Raw genomic sequence first — 23134 nt, 5'->3', positions numbered from 1 at the left:
GCCCTGGTTGGTTGGAGTACTATTTCCTCCATGTACAGTGTTGATGAGATATATATATATAAACATATACATACACATATATACACACATATACATATACATACACATATATACATATATATATACATATATACATATATATACATATACATATACATATATACATATACATATATACATATATCATATATACATATATACATATATACATATATATATATATACATATACATATATATACATATACACATATATATATATACATATACATACATACATATACATACATATATACATACACACATATATACATACACACACATATATACATACATACACATACATATATACACATACATATATATAAATACATATACATACATACATATACATACATATATACATATACATACATATATACATACATACATATATACATATACATACATATATACATATACATACATATACATACATATATACATATACATACATACATATATACATACACATACATATACATACACATATATATACATACACATACATATACATACACATATATATATATACATATATATATATACATACATATATACATATATATATACATACATATATATACATACATATAATCTACATAATATATACATACATATATAATACATACATATATATACATACATATATATATACATACATATAATAACATACATATATATACATACATATATATACATACAATATATTAATACATATATATACATACATATATACATACATATATATATACTACATATATATACATACATATATATATACATACATATATATACATACATATATATATATATACATCTTTTTTTCTGTGTATATTTCTATCGAAAAGCGTAGGCTCGAAGCGTAAAAGACTTTTTCTATTTCTATTCCTGAGCGCTATACTAATACATTTGTTTGTTTCTAACTCCACCTGCCTTCGCTTTTTGATTATTTTCGTAAACTTTCCCTTATATATATATATATATATATATATATATATATATATATATATATATATACACACACACATACATATACGTATACCGTGAAACTGACATGCTTCACGTTTGTGAAACATGGGCTGTTACTGCAGAGGACATGCATAGGCTTGAAAGAAATGAAGCTAGCATGATCCGCTGGATGTGTAATGTCAGTGTGCACACACGACAGAGGGAAAGCTCCCTGAGAGAAATGCTGGACATAAGAAGCATCGGATGTGGTGTGCAAGAGAGACGCTTGCGCTGGTATGGTCATGTCTTGGATGAGGAGAGACATGTGAAGAAATGCCTATCCCAAACAGTTGAAGGTATCCGGGGAAGACGTAGACCCAGCAAGACATGGAATGAGGTGGTCAAGGATGACCTTCGAACATTGGGCCTCACTGTAGCAATGACGAAAAACCGAGATATATGGAGATATGCTGTGACTGCAAAGACCCGACAAATAATGTGAGTTCATGGCTGTTTCCTGCACCAGTTTCGCATAGCCCCAGCCTATCCAAAGCACCTTGGATTGCAGAACGATCTGCTGTGCTTACCTTGGATCATAGGGTGACCTGTTGTGCTTGAGGAGACCTATTGAGTCAAGTACATCAACATCAAATTAAATATCAAATGGAAATTGTAGTTGTAATACCAGTACCGGTGGCATGTAAAAAGCACCATCCGAACGTGGCCGATGCCAGTGCTGCCTTGACAGGCTTCTGCACTGGTGGCAAGTAAAAAGCACCAACCGATCATGGCCACTGCCAGCCTCCCCTGGCACATAGAAAGCACTCATTACACTCATGGAGTGGTTGGCATTAGGAAGGGCATCCAGCTGTAGAAACACTGCCAGATCAGACTGGAGCCTGGTGCAGCCTCCTGGCCCCACAGACCCCGGTCGAACCGTCCAACCCGTGCTAGCACTGAAAATGGACGTTAAACGATGATGATGATATACATATATATATATATATACATATACATAGCATGGAAAACGGACGTTAAACGATGATATATATGCATATACATATACACACATATGGATCTTTTCGCTTTGATTGGCAGATTTTAAAAAATAATTTCTTTGTAACTAAACACTTTTAAACTTCGTATACTGGTAGAATGTGTTTATAAAACATCTTTTTCTCTTCGCTTTCTTGAGAAAATTCTGTAGTTTGTAAGCTATTTGTTATTTAATTTCATGCATTTTGGCATGTGTTTATTAATAAAAAGTTTAATAACGATAATCTTTTATTCATACAAACGTAACTGATATGAAATATGTCATAAATAACAGGGACATTTTCATATGACACCGCAAATAATTGTTGTTGACACACTACAGCAGAAATTGAATTCACCTCAATAGACGTCATTGATTGGTTGAAACTGTCGAAATGCCAGAAATTAAACAACAAATAGCTTACATACTACAAAATTTTCTCAAGAAAGCGAAGAGAAAAAGATGTTTTATAAACACATTCTACCAGTATACGAAGTTTAAAAGTGTTTAGTTACAAAGAAATTATTTTCAAAATCTGCCGGTCAAAGGGTAAAGATCCACATATACACATATATACGTACATATCCATACATATATAAAGGGAAAGTTTACGAAAATAAACAAAAGATGAAGGCAGGTGGAGTACAAACAAACAAATGTATTAGTATAGCGCTCAGGAATAGAAAATGTCATTTATGTTTTGAGCCTACGCTATTCAACAGAAAGACAGACAGAAAAAAACAAGGAGAGAAAAAAATGCGTGTAGGAGCTAACGATCTATCATATAAATACACATATACACACACATACATATATATGTACACACACACACATATACACACATACAAACATATATACACACACATACATATATATACACACACACACATATATATACACACACACACACATATATATACACACACACACACACACACATATACACACACACACATATATACACAAACACACACATATACACACACACACACACACACACACACATATATATATATATATATAAAACGTGTCATTATTCTACTAAATATATATGTTTTTACCATTATTTTGCAATTTACTTAGTCATCGGTTTATTGTTATTTTAATTTTAATATTTCTATTATATGTAATTTTCTGGATGGTGTAGTTTAGTTGTTCATTTTGAATTGATAAAGGGTGGTTTTTTCTAATTTTTATATATATTTATTATATTTTGTGAAATTTGATTTAGTATTTCTAAATTGAATTTTCCCTGTAAGTTGGAATAATATTTCCTCAAATAATTATTATATATATATATATACATACATATATACACACACATACATATATATACACATATACATGCATATATATACATACATACATATACACATATACATGCATATATATACATACATACATATATACATACATACATATATACATACATACGTAGCGAGAATGGATGAGGATAGCTGTGCGAAAACGTGCCACACCCTAGCGCTTGAGGGAACCTGTGGAAGAGGTAGACCCAGGAAGACCTGGGATGAAGTGGTGAAGCACGACCTTCGAACTCACACATATATATATATGTATATATATATATATATATATATCCACACACACGTATGTATATACATATATCTATCTATATATCCATGTATATATATATATATGTATGTATGTATGTATGTATGTATACATATATACTCCTAATATGAGAACATTTTTCAAGAAAACTTTATCGAGGGGAAAAACTAAAAAAATCTCTATGCCAATATGCTAAAAAATATACTGTAGATCATCTGATCACATAGAATATCTTTTAACACATGTATTTACAGTGAAAAATTGGCATAGTATATATTCGTCTTCTGCCCCTATAACTGTTTATATATATATTCTTTCTCCAATTCTTTTCCTGTCTCCTTCACCGTTCTCTACCTCTACCTCTCTCTTTCTCACTCTACCTCCTTCATTCTCATTGCTCACAAGTAGCCATCGGCTATATTTCTTTTCCTAACTTGAACTTCTTCCTTTGCTTTTGATGTGCTACACAGATCAGATGCATTCTTGTCTGTCTCCTCTCCTGTCGAAGCTTGTTCCTCCAGCATTCACCACCTCACCTCGTTAAGGCTTAGCAGCCCTTACTGTTTGTTTGCACTGTCCTGTTTTTGTTACCAACTTTGACCCTCCACAAATCCCAAATTTTACTTTGCTTTGTGGGAGCAATCGTTTTATTGAAGGCGCATCCTATCATAATTGCTTGAAATGTGGAGTAGATAAAACAGCCAACAACTGATGCAGGATCGTTCTTTATGTTACATGTCTTGTTCTATATTTGTTTCTTTCATTGTTAGCAAAAAAAGTTCATATTCCATGTATACATTTTAACATCCTGTTATTTCTTTATTACATTTTAACATCCTGTACCCATACAAGCATATACATATATATGTGTGAGAATCAGAATCAAAATCGATCAACATCAATGGAAATTGTAGCTGTGATACCAGTGCCGGTGGCACATAAGCGAACCATCCAAACGTGGCTGTTGCCAGCCCCACCCCGACGGGCCTCCGTGCTGGTGGCACGTAAAAAGCACCATCCGATCATGGCCGTGCCAGCCTCGCTTGGCCCCCGTACCGATGGCACGTAAAAAGCACCTACTACACTCACGGAGTGGTTGGCGTTAGGAAGGGTATCCAGCCGTAGAAACATTGCCAGATCAGACTGGGCCTGGTGCAGCCTTCTGGCTTCCCAGACGCCAGTTGAACTGTCCAACCCACGCTAGCATGGAAAGCGGACGCTAAATGATGATGATGATATGCATATATATATTTATATTATATATATACATACACACACAACGGGCTTTCAGTTTCCATCTCCAAAAATCCACTAACAAGGTTTTGGTTGTCCAAGGTTGGTTAAGACATTTTCCCAATGTGCCACAATGGGACTGAACCTAGAAATGCGAGTGGGGAGCAAAATTCTTACCATACAGCTACATTAACTTATCAAACTTATTAGACACATGATTCATGTCTGTTCATGTTTATTTGACCTCACTGAGAATAGCAAAATAAGAAAAGAACTGACTCAATAACACCATTTCTAGTTTATCAGAAATTGTATTTACACTGGTGTTATAATAGAGTGTAGGACAAAATCCCCATAGTCAACATGCGAAAACAGAAGGAAAAAAAACCCTTGGTTATATTTTTCAGTTATTTTTTGTTCCTCACACCCTTTACTTGTTTCAGTCATTAGACTATGTCCATGCTGGGGTACCACCTTAAAGAATTGTTAGTTGAAAGTATCAACCCCAGAACTTTATTCCTTTTTACTTGTTGCAGTTATCAGACTGCAGCCATGCTGGGGCTCTGCCTTGAAGAATTTTTAATCAAATGTATCGACCCCAGAATTTTTTTTAGGTGATTTTCAACCAGCGAATGAAGTTAAGTCTAGAAGGTCTTTCCACATGCTAGAAATAACAACCACATCACTTGAAATTTATTATTTTTTATTATTTCAAAATGGAAATTGCAATTGTAAAAAAAACTTTTATTTTTCAAAATTCGAATTTTTAAGTAAACAAAAATATATTCAATCCAAAATAAATAAGTAGAATAGAATAACAGAACCCAAGATTTTACTACTCAATGTTCATATTGTCAGAATTCTAACAAGAGGGAAAGCATTTACTTCAAGAAATGTGTAGAAAGATGTAAACAATAAGAAATACATTTGAACCACCAGCCTTCAGTGCCATAATTCTGTTAGACCTTCAGCAGCCAGAGAAAGTTCAAAAAGTTTGCCCACTGTCATTAATTTCAAAGTGCAGAGAGAAGAAAACAAGACTTTAAATTCAAACTTTAAAATGCTGGGGTTTTTTTTTTGTGACTAAAAATTCTTCAAGCATGGCCACAGTCTAATGACTGAAACAAGTAGAAAAATAAAAAAATAACTAAAAAATATAACCAAATGGAGGTTTGTCCTAGGCAGTTCTGTCTGGATCCCGTTACACTAGTAACTAAATCAAGTAGCGTGGATGCCAACATCGAGGTGTGATAACTGTATGCCAGAGAGAAAGAAACCTAAAGGAGCAATAAATGACAGCTTTTATCTTGACAGATAACCCCTTCAGAACTGGTGGCACAAATATATATATATATATATATAATTTTAAAATAGGATAAAATCTTCATAAGAAATTATCAAGTAGTTAGCGTGAAAAACCTCATAAGAGAAAAAAAATCTGTAAATTTTTTCCACTTGAATATATTTATTTATATTATATAGAGGGCATTATTACACATAAATGCCGCACGCTAGGAGGGACTTTTAAAGTCATAACTACCAAAATAAACATATTGTACCGAATGCAAGTCATAACTACCAAAATAAACATATTGTACCGAATGCAAGTCATAACTACCAAAATAAACATATTGTACCGAATGCAAGTCATAACTACCAAAATAAACATATTGTACCGAATGCAAGTCATTCTATATGCTACGTTGGATACGATGGTTGTTCACCTGGTATGTTGATTTTGTTCATTCATTATAAATCTTGAATCATGCTGGCACCGACGAGTAAAGGACGCAACCACTGCGTCGATTATGAAATCATTGGTGATCTGCAGCTAAATTCTGTTTTTAACTGACTTGCTTCGAGACTTGCATTCGGTACAATATGTTTATTTTGGTATATATATATATATATATATATATATATATATGTATACATATATACAAATCCATTGATGTTATGAGGGGAAAAAAAGGGGTGGGCAAAAAAAAAAAAAAAAAAAAAGGAAAAAGCATGATCACTGCATGTTCTGTATGTAGTATATACTCTGAAATGTTGAGTAAATGGCTTGCATTGCATAAAAGAAAAAAGAATTTTATCCCTTGAGCCATAATGAAATTTTCCCTAAAGAACATGAAATAAAAGTGGTCAGGCAGATGGGATTCATATTGTACATACACATACATATATATATCATCATCATCGTTTAACGTCCGCTTATATACTCTTTTACTTGTTTCAGTCATTTGACTGCGGCCATGCTGGAGCACCGCCTTTAGTTGAGCAAATCGACCCCGGGACTTATTCTTTGTAAGCCCAGTACTTATTCTATCGGTCTCTTTTGCCGAACCGCTAAGTGAACCGCTATAATTTATGTGTAAAATATACTGTTTAATATAAGGGCAGATTTTGATGTATGGTTAATAAGTTTTGCCATTTCTACACAAGTGTGAAGCCTGATTTTGTTTCCTCATAACTTTGAGAAAAATAGATATTTTTAAATTAAATTTTCTACAAATACGCTTCTGATGGTATAGATTCCAATACAATAGAAATTTGTTGAGGAAAAACGTTTTCTATTTGTAGGGAGAGTAAGTTTGAAAAGTTCAGGAGTCAGCTTTGTTTCTGCATAACTTTCAGAAAAATGGGTATTTTTTAATGAAATTTTCTATAAATATATTTCAGAATTTGTGATAAAGAAAAAAAAATTGGTGGGCACACATACATACATAGTGACACATGTCACATACATATATCTACAAAATGAAACTAGAAATTTAGAAAAATGTTGTGATGTGTAATCAATAGAGTGGGTGTCTACCAATTTTCTTTTGGGTTTATATTTCAATTCAAATATAATAATAGATTACAGTTACATTGGAATTAAAATGTAGAAAATTTCATTTAATAATATCCATTTTTCTGAAAGTTAATGAGGAAACAAAGTCGGTGGGGGAGGACACTTGTGAAGATATGCCTGTTTCTTTATAACCGTCTGGTTTCTCAACATCATCTAATATATTTGGCCACCACTGCTGAAAACGAAATATTTCAGAGCTTCTTCGTTTCAGGGCCCCATGAAAATAAAAGTATTTAATTTAAGTGATTTCCAGGACAAAAAAAATGAAACTATTAAGGACCCCAAAGTAAAACAGTGAACAGCAAGCAGTGTGTCAATCAGATACGAGAAAGCATGCAGTCATTATTGAAGTTGGGTTTTACTTCTGCAAACATATGGCCTTCATCACACGACCTTGTCCTGGTTTGTCTTTAGGATATAAAGCTTCAAATACTTATGGAGGTATACCAAGAGTTTGTAACAAGAAACTGTTGCTGTGAACTTTTTTTTTCCCACAATACACAACACTACTATGTATAAAAGAAATACGTATGTGGCATAATTTGAACGAAAGCTACCAATGCTTTATATCATCATCATCGTTACACAAGAGAAATTTGAAACAATTTCCCTAATTAAAGCATGAATGAGCCCCTATCATAAGATTATAATTCATTATCCTTCTACATAAAAGCCTTATATTTATTTTTTTTATAAATCAAATACTCAAAGCAAAATAATCCCCATGTGTACAATCCATGACACCATTACTATATATATATATGTATATATAGAATAATCACAGGCCGCAATAAACCTGCACGTCAACTTATATGAGTAAGTGCTTTAGAAAATTATCATTTGCCCAATATCATTGAACTAGCAGTATCGCCCGGCGTTGCTCGGGTTTGTAAGGGAAATAACTATATAAGCATTTTTAGAGAGTTATAGCCAAAAAATAGCAAAAAATGCATTAAAAATGGAAAAAATATGATGGTAAATTTTTTTTTAAATCGTTGACTCATCGTAGACATTTTTAGAGAGTTACTTCCCTTATATAATAGCGAAAAAATGCATTAAAATGGAAAAAAAACGATGGTAAATTTTTTTTTTCAATCGTAGACTCATGTAGACGCTTTCTTAGCCATTTCTGTTTTGGTGTCTTCAAGCCATGAAGTCGTTGTTCTAAAAGAACACTGGTCTCCTTGACAACGCATTACGACGTTGATTTCCTTACACTCCCTTCCCCACAGGTGCAGGTGTGAGCGTGGACGCCAACTCCGCCGCCATCGACACACGAAAAATTATGCATTAAAATGGAATAAAAAATGATGTTAAATTATTTTTAAAATCATAGACTCATCGTAGACGCGCGCTAATATTCAGACGGGCTCGATATGAATCACGACTATAAGCTACCCGAATTTGGTTAAACTGTACCGCAAAATGTGGGAGTAGTTAGGAATCTAAATCGAAGGGGACAGACACTCACACAACTACAGTTTTATATATATAGATATACATAGCGCAGTAGTGGTGAGATATGACAGCAAAGAAAAGCATACATTCACTCTCTGCATGCAATTAGACTCGGAAAGTTCGTGAGGAACCCATTGACCCAATTTGCTGACTTTTCCGATAGCACACAGGTGTCAATGAATGGTTGAATGACCAAATCCAAGCTTCTCTGCTAGTTCCTCAACAGTTACGATGATATTTTGTTCCACCAGGGTTTTCAGGATGTCCTTGTCGAGTTCTACAGATCTTTCAGGATGAGGCTCGTCTTCTAAGCTGTAGTTTATGGCTCGGGATTTCTGGAACCACCATTGACACTGCCTTACGCTTATTGTCCAGTCCCCATATACTGCATTAATATTTCTTGTACTTTGCACACATTTATATTCTGTTATTCTTTTATATGTTTCAGCCTTGAGGTTGTGGCCATGCTGGATCATGTGTGTGTGTGTGTGTGTGTGTCTATCTGTCTGTCTGTATGTATATATGTATATGTATGTGTGTGAACAATAATATTTTCAACAGATGTGTTGCAAATGTATCTGATTGTTCTCAAGCTTCAATACTGTGTGTGTGTATGTGTGTGTGTGTGTATGTATGTATATGTATGTATGTATGTATGCATATGTATGTATGTGTGTGTGTATGTATGTGTGTGTGTATGTATGTGTGTGTGTATGTGTGTGTATGTATGTATGTATGTATGTATGTATGTATGTATGAGTGTATGTTTACTTTATTACTAATTACTCTCTTCCAAGAACATTTTCACTCACTCTTAGCTCTTAGCTTCCCATACATTTTACTCATGTATCTATCATCGTCATAGACGGAATACTTTCACTTTAGTCTTCCTCAAATCACTCTGTCCGCTATTTACTTTCATTTTATTCGTTGCCCACTGTGTGTGTGCGTTTGCGTGTGGTGTAAACCAGACTAAGAAAAGCATTTGACACACACACCAGAATGTGAGTTTTCTGTAAATTTTGCTTAATTGGAGTTTAAATTGAAAAACTGGACCTGGCATGACGCGATGCATTGTACTCTTAAAAATGCCAGGTAAATTGTAATTGAAGAAATCCTATATTGTAGATTTGTATAACTCCCAAAGGGAGGCAGATAAAATCTGCCTTTTATAATAAGAGATTCATGTATATTTATAGTGCATATGTAATTGACCTATATAAAATACTTTCAGTGGGGAAAACACCTACTTTTGAAAATTTTCACTTTCATGAGGTCCTAAAGGTGAAGTTTCTCTTATTTAAAGAAAAAAAATCAGCTATCAGAGAGAAACTTCACCTTTAGGACCTCATGAAAGTGAAAGTTTTCAAAAGTACATGTTTTCCCCACTGAAAGTATTTTATATAGATCAATTACATATGCACTATTTTTCTTTTATTTTTATTTTCTTTTACTTGTTTCAGTCATTTTGACTGCGGCCAAGCTGGAGCACCGCCTTTAGTCGAGCAAATCGACCCCAGGACTTATTCTTTGTAAGCCCAGTACTTATTCTATCGGTCTCTTTTGCTGAACCGCTAAGTGACGGGGACGTAAACACACCAGCATCGGTTGTCAAGCAACGCTAGGGGAACACACACATATATATATATATGACGGGCTTCTTTCAGTTTCCGTCTACCAAATCCACTCACAAGGCTTTGGTTGGCCCGAGGCTATAGTAGAAGACACTTGCCCAACATGCCACGCAGTGGGACTGAACCCGGAACCATGTGGTTGGTAAGCAAGCTACTTACCACACAGCCACTCCTACATTAATTCAATGATATTGGGCAAAGGATGATTTAAAGCTAAGCAGTGAAAGGTTAAAAGTATGAGAGAAGGGGCCCAAAACAGAAAAAGTTTCATTAATGATGGAAGTGACAAAACTGGAGCTGACTAGTGAGGTGTCAGAATGGATCAACAAGATACAAAGCAAGTAGATGTGAGCGGGAACAAAAAGAACAGGGGGTATAGGTGAGTTGAAGTCACAAGTATGTATGAGAAATCTGAGAGATGGCCAGAGATGAAGAATGGATGAAGGGGTGAATATTAGGTTGAGTTGAAAGTCACAAAGAGATCTGAAATTTTAATAGATCTTTGATTGTTTTATATTTTATAAGATGTGATTTTTTTCACACCCAGAATACATTTATTTCCTATATATAATGAATATGACGTAATGGTCTTGTAAATTTAGAGCAAAAAATAAAGCAGTTATAAAATATTGAAATGTCTTCATGATTTCTGATGTGTGTGTGTGTGTGCATACATGTAATCTACACACATATTGTCAAAAAATCTCATGATAGAAAATTAATTCCAAATCAGTGATCCAAATCTCTTCTGATTAGTGTCTCCAGATTTATCAATTGCTAACATTATGCACAATAACACAATGAAAACTAAGAAAAGATACAATTCCAAAATTTTAAACATATGAACTCAATCTTGCTTTATAACAAATGAAAATGCAAGAGAAAAAAAGGAAAACCAAATATGGTTAAAAACTTCTATTTATTACTATTTATTCCCTACAGGCGTATGATCAACGGTGCTCAAGCAATGACTTTTCTTTCAGGTATAGTGTATCTAGGACTACATTATCTAATGTATTCCCTATTGCCCTTCCACTATCAACAGGATTTTTTTTTCAGGTTGGAATATATTAATACAATGTGTTCAGGTAGAATTCTGGTTTAAGTACCCCCATATAGCACCTCTATATTTTTTGGAATTTTGAGAAAATTTTTGCAAATTAGTGTTCTATACATGGGAATTTATATGATTATGAAGCATTTTTTTGTGCGATTTAACTGTTATTTTTAGCATATCTAACAACCACCCGATACCTTGCTCATTTCTTTGTCACTCTGACATGTATGCTTTTCAATATTTTTCTCCCCATAAACACATTTAATGGAAATATGATGAGCCTAGGAGTGGTCCATTGCTGGGATTTAAACAAAAAATTCAGACTGTCTGCATTTTAAACCGATTTAAAAAATTCCAAAAGGTTGCACTTTTAGGGGTATGGAGGGAAGGGGTTTAAAAAATTAAAAGCATTTTCATGATTGTATGAATTCCCGTATGTAGAACACAAATTCGCAAAAGTTTTCTGAAAATTCAAAAGTTATGAGAGTTCATAAAGAATGCTTAAAAGTGAGGGTTGAGGGAGATTTATGAGAGTTTATAAAGAATGCTTAAAAGTGAGGGTTGAGGGAGATTTAGCTGTTGTTTCTACCAATTTGAATTACCATTTGGGGACGGCAGAACTGTCAAAGCAGTTGGTGCAACACACTTGAGATCATAATGTGGGGAAAACAACATAGGATCTCAGGAAAAAAAAAGTAATATGTACCTAAAATTACATTCGGAAAAGAAAAAGTAGATGCAAGTCATAATGAATAAATGAATTAAGAAGTATGCTTCTCAACCACATGGTTTCAGGATCGGTCCCACAGCGTGACACCTGGGACAAGTGTCTTCTACTATAGTCTTGGGCCGAACAAAGAGTGGATTTGTTTGTTTGTGTGTGAGAGAAAGAGAGAGTGTGTGTGTGTGTGTGTATCCATGTCTTTACATCAAGTGATAGTTGTAAGCAAGTATCTCCATCATACATGTCATTGGTTTTCAGTTTCTTGTGAAAATATATCCAGCCCAAACATTTTATTTACTAGGAGCAGGTGAGGGTTGGGGGACCGAAGGATGCTCGATCGTAGAAAACATACCACGACAAAATTTGGGCTTTCCTATGCAAGCATGAACAGGTGAGGTTAAAACTGATGATGAGATCCTTACAAGTAAAATAAGTTTTTGGTATAGTTGTCTTTCGAAATCCTATACAGCATGGGAAAGAGAAAAGAATTCAGAAGTGCAGGTGGGGAAAATGTGAATATATTCCAAATGTAATTCACTGACTTTAATTTCAGGGCAATACTACAGCATAGCCAATACTATAGTTACTGGAGTATATTATGTTACACTGAAACAGTGACCCTTTATGTGGAATCTAAGTTACGTATTAAAAGCGTTTTGGATGTTTACACACACACGCGAATACACCCGTTACAATTGTTCAAATGCATCAACGGTTGAGAATTTTTTTTCAAAGGGTCCCTTTCGAGAAAGTACTGACGCATTGAACGAATCATTTGTATGTTATCAATTGAAATATACACTCCGCTTCCTTATAGAGGATTCTATAAATTATACAAACATATATATATAAAACAATGTAGACAGCTTTCTCTCTCTCATATATATATATATACTCTTTTACTTGATTCAGTCATTTGACTGCGGCCATGCTGGAGCACCGCCTTTAATCGAGCAACTCGACCCCGGGACTTATTCTATCGGTCTGTTTTGCTGAACCGCTAAGTAACGGGGACATAAACACACAAGCATCGGTTGTCAAGCAATGCTAGGGGGACAAACACAGACACACACATATATATATATATATATATATATATATATATATATATATACATATATACGACAGTTTCCGTCTACCAAATCCACTCACGGGCTTTGGTCGGCCCGAGGCCATAGTAGAAGACACTTGCCCAAGGTGCCACGCAGTGGGACTGAACCCGGAGCCATGTGGTTGGTAAACAAGCTACTTACCACACAGCCACTCCTGCACCTATATATATATATATATATATATATAATTAATCAATATAGGGTGGCAAGGAAAATTTTGTAGAATTTTATTGCCACCAGCGGCCCAGTGGGAAAAATTGGCGAAGTTTCACTACAACCGAAACTATGCCTATATGACGGAAATCTGTGCTACTACAACCGAAACTATGCCAAAAAATTAAATAGTCATAGACCATTTTTAAGTTCAACAATAACAATTAAGGAACGGCCATAATAGGCCATTCACCCACTAGAAATACAGCCAAAGCTTCTACCGCAAGTAGAAGCTTTGGCTGTTATTTCTAGTGGGTGAATGGCCTATTATGGCCGTTCCTTAATTGTTATTATATATATATATATATATATATAATATATATATATATATGTATGTATATATATATAATACAAACTTATGTAAAAACTGCTTTCTATATAGATGTTTAGCACCTGTTAACGCGCAAGAGGAGGGATGGAAGCTTGTACTAAGGGAGATAACTGTCTTAGGGATCGCAATCCAGCTTCTGGGGTCTTCAACTGATGTCACGAGGCGCCTTCAAAGATACCGGTGTCACGTGGAATTATCCCCAAAATACCAAATGACTGCTTTACCTAACGGAAACATTAAAAGAAAAAATTCTACTTATCTCATAACATTATTAGTGTTACACAGTTGATTAATGCCTGTCTTTAAAAACGTTTCTTAGTAACATTATTATTGTTATTTAACAAAATATTACGTTACTTTCAATAAGTTTTATTATTTAAGGGTGGTGGAAGATAATACGGAAACCAAGGACTGCGTTGGTAAAAATAAAAACTGTTTCAGTATAAAGATCAGATATGACTATCACTTAGAAATGCCTTATAATACTATTTCAACAAAAGACTAATAACAGATCTAGGAAGCAGTGTTATACACACATCCACATATATTTATTAATGAATAGAGCGAAAAAGGAATATACGCACTACATTTTAGTAAAAATGCGTTACACGTGTATATGTATTGTCACTACAGAGATATATTTACATAATATATTTATTACCAAATAAATGTAGGTGTCAAACGCGTGTGTGTATGTGTGTGCGAGCGAGAGAAGATATGTGAATAAATACAAAAGGAAAAAACTAAATGAAACAGCAAATTATGAAAATCGAATAACAAAATTATACATTATCATTTTTTTAAAAGATTATTGTGAAATTGAACGTAGAATACCTTTTTAATACACCAAACGAAAAAAAATGAAGTGATATTATAGAAAATAACCATGCTGGAAAATAGAAGCTTGTATTTGTCACTGATGTATGAATTAAATAGCTCGAGTTAATTGACTTACTGAGTTGATAGACTCGATAAAGATTAGAGCTTCTGTCTAAATAGACTTTACTTATTTATTAAGAAAATCGAAATACTTACCAAAAACATCGTTTATATATATATATACATTAAATAGTAATGACTGGTTTAGGCCTCTCCTCTCTGCTGTTAAATGTTGGTGCGCAACAGCCAACACTTCGACGATTCAGTCAGCTTTGGAATCGTCCAACGCAAGGGGAGATAAGGTCATTTCTTTACGTCGACAACCTGTTATATGCACTACTCAGATTTCTAGAAGGAAGTGAAACGAAAAGTGCGAATTGATATGTATATTGTTTACTGCATTTCCAATTTTTGTTCCTGGAAGAATCTGTTTATTTTTTTCTTCGCTACATAAGAAAACTTTGACCAAGGGAGGTAATATTTATGAAATCGCGCGCGCGCACACACACGCACTCTCTCTCTCTCTCTTTTTCTCTTCTTTTCTTGCAGCAGCAGAGGATAGCGAAACTCGGAGTAGTTATGGAGTGTAATCTCAGCATATAATAATAAAAAAATTTATTCTTCAGTATCGAGAACTTTTTTTTTATTTCTAAATTGAAGCATATGCATATATGTCCGCGAGCGTGTAAATGTGTGAATGTTGGAGTAGGCGATGTCGCTCAAGAGCGCTACGGGTAATCATTAATCCTGTTACATCCTACTGCATTGAGGTTGCTTTGTGATTCAGTGGTGTTGGACACCCTGTAGGATGAAAAATAAAACTCCTCAAAGAACGGGTGTACTAAGAGCGGGCAGTGGCACGTATTTTTACAACGTGGACAGTAACAATTGTGTAAAAAAAAAAAGCCATAGAACAAATTCTTGATTTATTAAAATTATCTCCAAATCTACAGGATGAATTATAATTACTAAATGGCAATTAAAACCAGTTCCACTTGAGCAGGGGAGATAATCTCGAGATTCAAGAATTCTAGAAAGTTAAAATGCTCTTTTACTTATTTCAGTCATGCTGGAGCACCGCCTTAAATGGGTTTTTTAGGCGAAGAAATCGCCCCCAGGACTTATTCTTTGTAAGCCTAGTTCTTATTTTATCGGTGTCTGTAACCGAACTGTTAAGTTACAGGGATGTAAACATACCAGCATCAGTTGTCAAGCTATGGTGGTGGAGCAAATATATACATACATACATTTATAATTCAGGGTATAAGATAGTACCAGTATTGCTAGAAATAAGTGTCAAAACGACTCAAAACCATTCATCACTTATACAGACTGGTGAATTCGCGGAAACGAGTAAATAGGAAAGCCAACATACCATTAGTGAGTGAAAATCGCTCATGGTAGTAAGCTGGCTTTTCTATTAACGCCTTTCTTCGAATTGTGGTTTCCAGTCGTTTTGACTCTTATTTCTAACAATACTGGCAGTATCTGGTACCCTTAATTATAAATTAAATTAATAATTTGGTAAATTTTTATATTAACACCCGCACGATTTTCACTAAGAAAAAACAAAACTCGGTTTTTTTGCGTGGAATCAAGTACCCAAACCTCATAATATGCTGCAAATCCCTTATTTTGGTTCGGAAAGTGGGGACCAAGGGGATATATATTACATAACGAACCATGTAATTCACACTTTAGAAGAATTATTTCTGTAAAATGTTTTTTTTTTTTTTTCTTAAACACACAGGATGTAGTCTATAAATTTAGGCTGTTTTTGAAAGATGCTATATTTTATCATCAGAATATATATACTTTCTCACAACAATTAATTTATTTTAAATCGCTTATAATTATTTTAAATCGTTCACCTTTCTCCCCCCACCCCGTCACACTCAAAAATTAGTTTGAGCGCGATTTTTTTTCCTTACTGAAAATCAGGCGGGTGAAAAAATCAATGGAGGTGGAGGTGAAATTTTTCGGACCCCAAAAAGGGTTTTATAGCATATTAGGAAGTCACAGGAATTGATTCAACGAAAAAAAAATTTCAATGATTACCGGATGAGCCCCCCCCCTCCTTCGCCCCCACCTTTCTTCCCAACCCAAAATAACGGATTAGCAGTATATTGGGAGGTGCAGACGTAAAAGACATGGACTGGCACCCCTTTTCAGTTATTTTTTCTACAGAAACCCACCTTTTCGACTGCAGAAATTCTTAATCTGCAAAAAAAAAAAAAAATCGGCATTTCAAAATTTTAATTCACCCCACCCCTCCCAATTTTTCACATTTTAAAGAAATTTTTTTGGCGAAATACGTAGAAAAATACGGAGATTATGATTCACGATGGGCTTATTTCAGTTTTCATCTACCAAATCCATTCACAAGGCCCAAGGCTATAGTAAAAGACACCTGCCCAAGGTGCAGGGCCGTCGTTAAGCCCCTGCAACCCGTACCGTCGCAGGGGGCCTCTACATTTGAGGGGCCCCATCTTAAGTTCAAATACATAGATAAGCCATCCATTTCCTTTGATTAAAATATTAACTGAAAATTTCAAGCCAGACGGGGAAAAAATATGAGAGTGTGCGGTAAATAAATTTAAAAGAAACTAAAAAAGTGAATGAAAAGAGCTTGTCAACGAATTCCCTCGGGACAGAAGAAAAAAGAAAGAAATCCAAAACAATGAAAATAAAAACAACTTCAAAATAAAAGACAAGAAAAAGAAGCCATGGTGATGATACAAACATACACACACAGGACTACGTACATACCTACATATATACGACTGGGTTTTATCTTTTTCCGTCGATAAACCTATACCAAACATACATAGTCTCTCTGTCTCCCCCACTTTCTCTCTTCATTTCTGTGTGTGTATATATATATATATACACACACACACACACACACAGAAAGAAACTAAGAGATGTATCCTTGGTACACATCTGAGCCGGCCAAAGCCATGTGAATGGACTTGGTAGACGGAAAAATATAAAACCCAGTCGTATATATGAATGTATGTACGTATATATATATATCATCATCATCATCATCGTTTAACGTCCGCTTTCCATGCTAGCATGGGTTGGACGATTTTGACTGAGGGCTGGCGTACCAGATGGCTGCACCAGGCTTCAATCTTGATTTGGCAGAGTTTCTACAGCTGGATGCCCTTCCTAACGCCAACCACTCCGAGAGTGTAGAGGGTGCTTTTTACGTGCCACTGGTATGTAACCATCAAGAGATGACTTTTTTTTTTAATGAGAATATCTTAAATAAACTCGACTGCTCACAGATGAGCATACTAAAAAAGATGAACCTGATCGCTCTCAAAAACTAAATAAAAAAAACAGGAAAGGTAATCTCGAATCTTTGTCCAGTACCGGATCAGTGCCAAAATCTAATCAGTTCATGCTAGTTACGAGGCCAAACATCCCTGGGAGTTTCATCCAAATACATCCAGCGGTTTTGGAGATATCATGTCCACAGACAAACAAACAAATGTGACTGAAAACAATACCTCCGCCTTCGCTAATGCAAAAGTAATAATAATAATAATAATAGTAATATCATCTTTCCTTTTTCCCTTTTATTTTCTGGGTGTTTTTTTCTGTTTTTCTTTTTGTCCTTCTTTCCTTTTTCTCACTGTCTTTCTTCCCCTTCTGTTTTATATATATATATATATATATATATATAATATATATATATATATATATGTGTGTGTGTGTGTGTGTATGTATATATGTGTGTGTGTGTGTATGTATATACATATATATATATATATATATATATATATATATATATATATATATACATACATATAGCAAAAACTGTCCGACGAACGGCAACGTGAAACTCAGTAACAGGTTTTGTTGAATTTTCTGCTGCTTTAAATAAAGCATATTAATCTACCACTGGTATTTGAGTACTCTTTTTTCCACCTTATTTCACATTTATGTGTTTACTCCGGTATATATATATATTGGAAGGTTTGGAGATGATGTACAAGTATTTTATATTAGAAGAAATGAGGTACTCAGAAAATCGGATGGTTTTATATTTACAGATATTTATTTGTATATTACATTTTTTATACATCATATAACTTAGATCACGTATTAGCACTTTCTCCCATTCTAGTGTGGTTTTCAAATCAAAATATGTTCCTGTGTGAAAAGTTTTACCATTTTATAGTGGTATTGAGTTTGTAGTGGTGGGGAGGAATATAAGACAGGACAAGAAGGTGATGGATGAGGAGAAAGTGAGAGAGAGAGCATGTGTGCGTGTGTGTGCTTTTGTATTTGGAATGAGTGCTAAAGAAAAAGAGGGGAAGGAAGAGGGAAGAAGAAGAAAAGAATTTTATTTGCTCTGCTGGACAGCATGCTTACTCCAAGGGGGGTCTAAGATCTTGGGGAAAAAGAATTTCAGTTTTGACCATTTCATAGTGTTATTGAGTGTGTGGTGGCAGGGAGGTAGACCATAAATTATATTTCCTTTTTATCATTGTGAGAGAATGTGTGTGTGTGTTTAATGAGAGGTGGTCAAATGATTTTTTGGGTTTAGAGAAGAATTGTTTTGTGGAGGTGTGTGTGTGGGTGTCTGTGAGTTTGGAAAAGGGAAGAAAGGAGAAGAGGAAGGAGAAATAATTGTGTTGATATTTATACCACTATATATATATATATATATATATATATATACATATATATATATATATATACATATATATATACACACATATATATTTAGAGACATATTACTTAAAGCTTTTGATGAAATAGAGGAGGATATAGCATCACGTGATATGGAAGACAACTGGAGGTTCCTACAGGACAACCTGTTGAGGGCTACTGACCAGATCTGTGGATGGTGCAAAGTACTCTCACGACCCAAGGTAATGTGGTGGTGGAACAATGTAGTTGACAGGGCTATTAAGGAAAAGAAACAGGCATAGAAGGACTGGAAGAACGATGGTAGCAGGGAATTGTATCAGCTTGCCAGAAGGGAAGCTAGGAGACAGGTTTACTTAGCCAAAGGGGAAGCAGATAAGAAAAAAAATTGCCAATGTTCTGTATTATGAGGACCAGAAACTTGAAGTGTTTCATATTGCAAGACAGTGTATGAGAGAGAGTCGTTATGTCATAGGAGAGAAATGAGTCTGCATGGATGATGGCTCACTTGCATTTAATGATACTGCGAAGAGAGAGACTTGGAGATGCTACTATAAAAGGTTGCTAAATGGAGAGAATGAATGGGAGGAAGGGAGTTTGCCAAATGTTGACCCAACAGAGGGACCAGCTATCTGAATTGACAGTACCCTGGAAGATAAAGCACTTAAGAGAGTGAAGACAGGGAAAGTCCCCTTACCCCACCCCCTGCCCATCAGGAATCACTGCAGAGATACTTGAAAAAACTGGCAGTGTCAGCTATAGCCTAGTCACCTGTATAGTCAATCAGGTGATACATGAAGGAGTCAGACCCAATGACTGGTGTAGCAGCACCATAGTCATCTGCTACAAAGGTAAAGGTGATGCATTAGATACGAATAATTACAGAGGTATCAAGTTATTGACAGGGCCATTAAGGAAAAGAAACAGGCATAGAAGGACTGGAAGAATGGAGAGGATCATAGCCCAACTAATTAGGGAGAGAGTTAGTTTAGACAAGATGCAGTTTGGTTTTGTGCCAGAGAAAAGCACCAGTAATACTATATTTTGGTAAGACAGCTGCAGGAGAAATACCTAGCCAAAGATAAACCTCTGTACCTGGCTTTCATTGACAAGGAAAAAGCCTTTGACAGGGTCCCCCAATACCCTATTTGGTGGTCAATACAGAAACTAGGGATAGATGAGTGGTTAATGAAAGCTGTACAAGCCATGTACAGGGATACTGTCAGTAAGGTGAGGGTTGGCAATGAGTATAGTGAAGAATTCTGGTTTAGGGGTAGGGGTAGGAGTCCACTAAGGATCACTCCTCAACCCCCTCTCATTCATGATAGTCCTCCAGGCAATAACGGAGGAATTCAAGACAGGATGCTCCTGGGAGCTTCTCTATGCTGATGACCTTGCTCTAATTGCTGAGTCACTATCAGAACTAGAGAAGTTTCAGGTGTGGAAACAAGGTCTAGAATCAAAGTGCCTTAGCGTCAACCTAGTAAAAATGAAGGCCTTAATAAGTAGGAAAGCAGACAAACCACAAATCCTTTCAGGTAGATAGCCCTGCTTGATTTGTAGAAAAGGCGTAGGTAGAAACTCCATGAGATGTACCCAGTGTAAGCTATGGACACTTAAGAGGTGCAGCAATATCAAAGGAAGGCTAACTGGGAAGCGAGTTTTTGTGTGTGACAAATTGCTCAGGAGCAATAAACACTGAAAATGTGTGGAAAACAGCTCCCATCACATGCCAGTGGGAAAATCTAGAAGTAGTTGATAGCTCCCTTTACCAAGGTGACCAAGTCAGTAGCAGGAGTGGATGCTCTGAGAGTGTAGCTGCTAGAATAAGAATAGCCTGGTCAAGGTTCATAGAGCTCCTACCTCTGCTGATGACAAAGGGCCTCTCACTCAGAGTGAAAGGTAGACTATGATGCATGTGTGCAAACAGCCATGCTACATGGCAGTGAAACATGGGCCATGACTGCTGTGGGCATGCGTAAGCTTGCAAGGAATGAAGCTAGTATGCTCCACTGGATGTGTAATGTCAGTGTGCATACACAACAGAGTGTAAGTGCTCTGAGAGGAAAGTTGGATATAAGAAGCATCAGATGTGGTGTGCAAGAGAAACAACTGCACTTGTATGGTCATGTGTTGCATACGGGTGAGGACAGCTGTGTGAAAAAGTGTCACACCCTAGCAGTAGAGGGAACCTGTAGGAGAGGTAGACGCAGGAAGACCTGGGATGAGATGGTGAAGCATAACCTTCAAACATTGGGCCTCACGGAGGTGATGATGAGTGACTGAGACCTTTGGAGATATGCTGTGCTTGAGAAGACCCGGCAAGCCAAGTGAGACCGTAACCGTGGCCTATGCCAGTGCAGCATAACTGGCCCATTTAAGAGTACCCTTCAATACTGGGCAATAAACTGTGCTTGCGAACACCTGTTGAGTCAAGTGAAGTCATTGTTGTGGCTGATGCCAGTACTGCCTGACTGGCACCTGTGCTGGTGGCATGTAAAAAGCACCATTTGAGCATGGTCGTTGCCAGTTCTGGCCGACTGGCTCCGTGCTGGTGGCACATAAAATATGCCCACTACATTCTCAGAGTGGTTGGTGTTAGGAAGGGCATCCAGCTGTAAAAATTTTGCTAGATCAGACTGGAGCCTTGTACAGCCTTATGGCTTGCTAGTCCTCAGTCAAACTGTCCAACCCATGCCAGCATGGAATGGTAAATGATGACATATATATCATCATCATCGTTTAATGTCCGCTTTCCATGCTAGCATGGGTTGGATGAGTTGACTGAGGACTGGTGAACCAGATGGCTGCACAAGGCTCCAGTCTGATCTGGTAGAGTTTCTACAGCTGGATGCCCTTCCTAACACCAACCACTCCAAGAGTGTAGTGGGTGCTTTTACGTGCCACTGGCACAAGGGCCAGTCAGGTGGTACTGGCAAAGCCACGCTCAAATGATGTTTTTTACGTACATGTATATGTACATTCATATACAAATATATGAATGTACATATATAAGTATATGTATGCATTTATATTTATATATTATTTTATGATTGAATTCCACGCATCCATTTCCAAGTAAATTTTATCTTGATAATTCCAATGCGACACCTCCTATCTCTTTTCCTCCCCTCTTTTGCTTCTTCTCCCTATTCTTTTTATCTCCTCTTCTTTCCCTTTCATTTTCCTCTCCCCTTCGTTGTTCTCTATCTGTCCCTCTCTCTCCCACACTCTTCCACCTTTGCTCTCTCGTTGCTTGCACGTGACCATTGGTCATCTTTCTTTTCCTGACTTAAATTTCCTTCTTTCTCTCTGATCAGCCACAGGGATGGGATGCATTTTTGTCTGTTTTCTGTCAGAGCTTGTTTCTTCAT

At 35.8% G+C, this 23134-nt stretch overlaps 1 protein-coding gene across 5 annotated transcripts in view; it reads right to left on the bottom strand.

The window, feature by feature from the left end:
* Nucleotides 1–15562, bottom strand: part of LOC115215146 (tudor domain-containing 6-like) — a 40308-nt gene extending 24746 nt beyond the window's left edge. For 2 of the 5 annotated variants that reach the window (XM_036505329.1, XM_036505328.1), the window contains exon 1: nt 15252–15552. The gene's annotated coding sequence lies outside the window, so the exon portion shown is untranslated. Of the gene's footprint in view, nt 1–15251 lie in introns of all 5 variants that reach the window. The other 3 variants (XM_036505327.1, XM_029784318.2, XM_036505330.1) reach the window with 2 other exon arrangements.
* Nucleotides 15563–23134: the final 7572 nt, after the last annotated feature.

The sequence above is a fragment of the Octopus sinensis genome, linkage group LG8, assembly GCF_006345805.1.
Source record: "Octopus sinensis linkage group LG8, ASM634580v1, whole genome shotgun sequence".
In the NCBI taxonomy this organism is placed as follows: Eukaryota; Metazoa; Mollusca; class Cephalopoda; order Octopoda; family Octopodidae; genus Octopus; species Octopus sinensis.
The sequence above is the reverse complement of the archived record's forward strand: the minus strand, read 5'-3'. Positions and strand labels throughout refer to the sequence as shown.